This window comes from Tiliqua scincoides, chromosome 5 (assembly GCF_035046505.1).
Source record: "Tiliqua scincoides isolate rTilSci1 chromosome 5, rTilSci1.hap2, whole genome shotgun sequence".
Classification (NCBI taxonomy): Eukaryota; Metazoa; Chordata; class Lepidosauria; order Squamata; family Scincidae; genus Tiliqua; species Tiliqua scincoides.
In genome coordinates this window covers 131,758,004-131,764,872 of record NC_089825.1, presented here as the reverse complement: position 1 = coordinate 131,764,872, position 6,869 = coordinate 131,758,004, and the positions used below count along the sequence as shown (strand labels likewise).

Here is a 6,869-nt window from a genome sequence, read left to right as displayed (position 1 = left end):
TCTCACTACAACTCAGTCAAAAACCCCTCTGCCTGCATGAGCTCTGGAGAGAAACCAGCACAGGGGGAGCTCCAGTGCCACAAACCACAAGAATGGAGGCATTGAGTGCAAAGGACCAGCACTGTCATTCTTTGATTGGCAGCAGCCTGTGACGTGTTATGGCAGGATCATCCTTTTCCAAAGAAATATCACCTCGATCAGAGCCTCCACTGTATTCCTACACACCCCTCTGTTGAGGGCCACATAATGCTCCTGTTATCTAAGGGACCCTGTTCTCTTCAGAGTTTGGAAGCAGGCAGGGGTTTCTCGGGAGCAGCTTCTCTTATCCTGTATTGTTGTGGTGTGAGGAAAAGGCACACAGGCTGACCTCTGTACACATCCCCAGATTGGGCTGCTGCCCACAGACAGGGCTGGTCCAAGACCCCCTGATGGCTGAGCCAGCCTGTCAAATGGGGCCCCCCAACCCATGACCTGCCTGTCTCTGCTCCTCCCATTCGCCAATATTCTGACCAGCCCTCTCCTCCCAAGCACATTTCCACTGCTTCTCTGCCCTTCAGCTGCAATCCAGGGGGTGAAAGGAGAAGGGGCAGCAGTGGTGGCAAGTCAGGCCTGCCTTTGAGATGGTTTCAACATCTCCAACTTTCTGTGCAGCTTCCACCATTTTTAATATTTTTATTATTCACTTTTATTTGTATATATCATGGTATAAAAATTCAAGCTTCCATCTGGAAGCTTTAGCTGCAAATGTGTAGAAATGCCTCTGCTGGCAACCTTCAGTCTCGAAAGACTCTGGTATCGCGCTCTGAATGGTGGTTCTGGAACAGCGTCTAGTGTGGCTGAAAAGGCCGATTCGGGAGTGACAATCCCTTCCACACAGGGAGCAAGTGCAGTCTGTCCCTGGTCTGTCTCCCTGGCTATGGGCCTTCCTTCTTTGCCTCAGACTGTTGGCCAAGTGTCTCTTCAAACTGGGAAAGGCCATGCTGCACAGCCTGCCTCCAAGCGGGCCACTCAGAGGCCAGGGTTTCCCACCTGTTGAGGTAGACTCCTAAGGCCTTCATGCTGATGATGCTGAGGGGGAGGTGGGGAGGGAGTAGAAATGCCTCAAGTGAACACAATAAATATATAATATTAAATCCAGAATTCCTGTTGTAGGACTTTCCATGGATGTGGGAAGCAATTCTTCAGGTTCACCTACCACCCTGTGTACTGCGTAAGCACAATAGTTTGCAAATGCCTGAATTTGTCTTTTATCCTGAGTGATATGTAAATGTAGGGCCAGCTTCCTGTTTAAATCAGCTGAATGCTGGCCCTGCCCCAGCCAGGCTGAGAGACACAACCTCTGTGGGTCTGGGGCCACATTCCAGTCACTCTTCCTCAAAGCGGCAGAGAGAAAAAATGATCCTTTGGCTCTCATTTCTTGTCTTTTCGGCAGCCATCAGAGGTACTTTTTCTTCCCAAGATAGTCGTAATTGGCATATAAAAGCAAGTTATATTCTAAGTTAGGTTATGAAGGTTATTTTAAAATAATGTCTCATTCTTTCCAGATGTTCAATCCCAAATCCAACTGGTGGAATCTGGAGGGGACATCCGAAAACCTGGGGAGTCCCTCAGCCTCTCCTGTTGAGCCTCCGGGTTCATCTTCGGCAGCTACTGGATGAGCTGGGAGCGACAGTCTCCCTGGAAGGGACTGGAATGGGTTGCAGGAAAAACCAACATTGATGACCGACAATACTATGCTGACTCTGTAAAAGGCCGCTTCACCATCTCCAGCAACAACCCTTCAAACATGCTCTACCTGCAAATGAACAATCTGAAACCCGAGGACACGGCCACATATTACTGTGCGAGGGACACAGTTAGGGGAAGTTAATCTGAAGCCCGACCAAAACCTCCCATTTTACTCCTGGCAGCTCTCCAAGTTGACCCAGCTGGGCAGCCATAATTTAAATGAAGGAATCAGGACAACTGAGGCCAGGAGATTAATGGATTCCCCTTTAAGACCAGATTCTTAATTTAAATGCACATCTTTATCTTATGTGGGATCATACATAGCACATAAATTCAGGCACTTCAACTAGGGTGTGATGTGGAAAGCAGAAATCTAGACATTGTATTTCACATATGATATCACTGGCCAAGAGGGATGCACTCCACCTTTTTAGTTCTGTTTAGTACAGGTCATCAATCAAGGCAACCAAGGCCAACTCCACAGCCTGACCTGACACCAAAGTGAAGAAGGTCCAGGTAATCCGTTTCTTCCACAGTTCAAACCCACACTCAGCCACACAGCTTCCTGGTTGGCGCTGAGCCAGCCACTACCTCTCAGCCTAACCTTCCTCACAGGGTTGTTGTGAAGACAAAAAAAGAGGGCAAAAATTTGAAAAATGAACAAACAAATATACATGGGATAACTTTTGTTTCCTTGGGGTTATGACTGCAAAAGGATTATATGCCTATAATTCTGAACCTCATCTTCTTCGCTAGACATGATAAATAATTACTAGTATCTTGCAAGTATTTTTAGAGAGGGAGTCTGAATCTATTCATCTCTACCTAAATCTGCGCAGGGGGAGCTAGAGTGCCAGAATCCAGACGAAATTACGCATTGAGTGTAACCGGCCAGCACTGTCATTCTTTTGTCTGCTGTAGCCTGTGCTGTGTGACTTCAGAATCTTTGGTTTTGAAACTGTTATAACCCAGATCAGAGCCCCCACCCCATCCTCACAGGCATACACCACTCTATTTCTACTTCAGAGGGAATCCCTGTACTCTCAAGAAATTGGAAGCAGGTAGGAGTTACTCAGGAGCAGCTCCTCCTCTCCTATGTGGTTGTGGTGCGAGGAATAGGCGCATCCGGAAGAGTTCTTATGATGTCCTCAGAGCTGCCAGAAAAACAGAAGGCCCACCCTAGAATATTATTATTACTACTCCTTGAAATTCAGCAGATACCTTAGCTTGGACATCCATGATGCAACCACTGAGGAAATCTACTCTGCCTGGAACCTGCCTGTGGAGTCATTGCAAATAGTCCTGTTTGGACGGGGAGGGGCACAAGGTGGTCACTTCCTCTTGGATCCAATTGGGGTGCGCACAAAATTTGGGGGGCCGGAAATAGGGGCAGTGTATCTATTCATTTCTTTGATTCGCACCCCATTTCTCTGTGCTCTTCCTCCGAGGCAGGGGAAAGGCAACCAGCACAACCTGCTTATCTCAGAGGGGTCATTGCAGAGGAGCAAGCAGGGAAGTAGCCTGCAGAAAAGGAGATCATACTACTGCTGTCCCTCCCATTGCCTGACCTTGAACCCAAAACAGTTCCCCTGTACTTAGTATACAGCTATATACACTATATTTAATTTTCTTTGGAAAGGACAAGTTCCCCCCTTCCCTCATGTGTTGGTACTTCAGTACCCTGCAAATTGGGCTCTGAAGGGATGCCCTCCTCCCAAAGAAACTTGCCGGTTATAATCACTTTCAAAGCTCCTTCTGCGGGTGTCTTAACTTTGGTGCTCAGGTAAATCCTGAAGATTGAGGCTTTTTGGTGGTGGCACCAAAGTAGGGAACTCCCTCGCTGGGCATGTGCACCTCTCCCCTTCCTTGCTTTATCTCCCTTGCTTTATTTTATACACCAGGAAATGCCTGCCCTGACCCTGTGTCCCCAGCTGTTTGTCCTGTAAGCTCAGCCACTCCTTTACAGCTGCTGGTTTGCATGTGATTTTTTTCTACTGCTCTGGTCTGTATTGCTTTCCTTGCAATTCTCACATGTTGCGTTTCTCTCCACTGTCCCTTTTCTGCTGTAACTAGCAAAAAAAATCACAAGGCACCTGGAAGCTTATGTTTCCAAAGTGCAGCCTAGAAACACCACAATGGAACAATCAGCCATGAATGTGCAAGCCATGAATGTGTTGAGGCATGCGTTGTTTGCTTTTTATGTAAAGGCAGGGTCTCCGTGCCCACACGTGAACAAGCACCCCATAGCAGTCTCCTGGTTCCATCACTGGAGACATCTATGTGGACCTGAATACAAGAACTTCCTTATATAAGAACATAAGAAGAGTCCCGCTGGATCAGGCCAAAGGCCCATCTAGTCCAGTTTCCTGTATCTCACAGTGGCCCACCAAATGCCCCACAGAGCACACAAGACAACAGACACAATCTGTGCCCTCCCCTGCATCTGGCAGTCAGAGGCAGCCTGCCTCTAAAACCAAGAGTTTGCGCTTACCTACTATGACTTGTAACCCATAATGAACGTTTCCTGCTAGAAATTTGTCCAATCCCCTCTTAAAGGCATCCAGGTAAGATGCCATCACTACTTCCTGTGGCAAAGAGTTCCACACACTAATGACACACTAGGTAAAGAAATATTTTCTTCTGTCTGTTCTAACTCTCCCAAAACTCAGCTTTCATGGATGTCCCCCGGTTCTGGTGTTATGTGAGAGGGAAAAGAGCATTCCTCTATCCACTCTGTCCGCCTCCTGCATAATTTTGTATGTGTCAATCATGTCCCCCCTCAGGCACCTCTTTTCTAGACTGAAAAACCCCAAATGCTGTAGCCTTCTGGTTCATCTTGGAGAAATCACATCCCTGGCTCCCATAACGAAACTTTCTGCTTGACACATTACAGGAGAGGATCTTCTTTCTATCCTGAGAAGGACAGGAACAAGAAAGAAAAGTAGAGCAGTAACATTAAAGCTTCATCCAGTATTCTTCTCCCAAGCAAGATACTTAGACTTAAACTATTCCAGGTGAACTTTAATCCCACCTTCTGTTGGAACCCAGAGACATGATTCCATAATGGATCCCTTTCCATTCCTTATCTCCTGTATTTTTCTCTAAACTGTTTGTTTGTTTTTAATCCATCTCCCTTCCTGTCACATTCTTGGAACCTGCATCCCAAGACAGTTTCAGCCACAAATATTCATGTTCTAGAGATTCCCAGGCTAAAACATCATATTGTATTAAATGCGGACGGCCTTTGAAAAACATTCAATACCTTCACACTTTTCTGCTGCTTTCACCAGTTGCTTTATTATTCACTCTTTATGGGTGAATTCACTTTATTGTATGCTGCGTTGGGGCTTTGTTTTCCTAAAGTAGTGTTGAAATGCTTAAGTTAATCACAAGACACAAATAATATTCATAAGAACATAAGATAATTCAATCCAGAATTCCTGTTCTGTAGGACTTGATAGATGTGGTGAGCATTTCTTCCAGTCCCGTTCCCAAATCCTAGCCCCTATTAATGCAAAACGCATAGATCACCAAAAGCTCTGAACTGTTCCTCTTTTATACCAAGGGATATGTAAATGCTGGATCAATTTCCTGTTTAAATCAGCTTGTACGCTTGTCCTGCCCCAGCTTGGTTCAGAGACACAACCCCCATATCTGTGGGCACACTCCAGTCAGTCCTCCACTAAGCAATGGAGAGAAAAATGATCTTTTGGCTCTCATTTGTTTTCCTGTCAGCAGCTATCAAAGGTAACTGTTCTTCCCAAGATATAGTAGGCAAGCAGAAGACAGCCGTGTTCTAGGGGACAATGTGAAGGTGTTTTTTTTTCCTAATATCTCTTTCTTTCTAGATGCTGAATCACAGGACTTCGATCTTACTGACTTTTTACCAGAGTACGAGGACTTCAGTCCAGATGCTGAATCACAAGTCCAGCTGGAGGAATCTGGAGGGGACATAAAAAAACCTGGGGAATCCCTCCGCCTCACTTGTCAAGCCTCCGGGTTCACCTTCAGCAGCTACTGGATGCACTGGGTGCGACATGTTCCTGGGAAGGGACTGGAATGGGTTGCAGGTATTAGCTACGATGGGGGCTCACAATACTATGCTGCCTTCGCCAAAGGCCGCTTCACCATCTCCAGGAACAACCCCTCCAATATGCTGTATCTGCAAATGAACAGCCTGAAAATCGAGGACACCGCCATGTATTACTGTGCAAGAGACACAGTGAGAGGAAGTGAATCTGAAGCCGGACAAAAACCCTCCTTTGCTCTTGGCAGCACTCCAAGTTGATTCAGCAGGAAAGTGACCAGCTGAATGCAGAGATTAGGACAAGTGAGACCAAGAACCTAACAGACACCCTTCCAAGTCCAGTCCTTCAGGTATATGGAGTTTCCTAAACATCTTGAATGGGACCGTAAAACAGACATTCAGATTCTTCAGCAAGTGTGTTATATGAAATGGCAAGAACTGTGTAAGATACATTTCCATTCTCACATTTCATAACTGAACTAGCCAGCGTGTGATCCACTGGGTTCAGATCACATCTGGCCATTGGCTCGGTGGATCTTGCTTTGTACCATACCATACAAATTGTACCATGGGAATCTATTTGGAGAGGGAGAATTGATATATTTAGAAGATGGAAATGGAGCTAAACATGCAAACACGGACTGCATGCTTGGCTCCTTCCCTTGTGTGCCTAGCACCTGTTACCCTGCACATGCCTGATCTTGTCTGCTCTCAGAAGCTAAGCAGGGTTAGGCCTGGTTAGTACTTGGATGGGAGACCACCTAGGAATACTGGGTGGTGTAGGCTTATACCATAGTCTTTCGAGACTGAAGGTTGCCAACCATTTTCACAAAAGCTGGCCTGAGAACTCCCTCCTTCCCTTTCTTCACACTTGGGGGCAGCAGTGGGGCACCAAACAAACACCACAAAACCGCAAGGAAAATAAAACAGGACTGTCAAAGATGCTGGTTTGCGGTTTCAACAGCCAGGCTAGTGATGTCCTCAGCTGTGTGCTGCAGAACTAACAGTGTCCACTCTCTTGAGAACTGGATTCCTCATGAGACTTCCCCACAATTTCCTCTGAAAGCAACAACAGAGTATGCCGACTTACTGTTACGGATGCAGCCTAGTTCAT

At 46.4% G+C, this 6,869-nt stretch overlaps 1 pseudogene; it reads left to right on the top strand.

The window, feature by feature from the left end:
* Window positions 1-6,423: 6,423 nt before the first annotated feature.
* Window positions 6,424-6,541, top strand: LOC136654577 (5S ribosomal RNA; annotated as a pseudogene).
* The last annotated feature ends 328 nt before the right edge of the window (window positions 6,542-6,869 follow it).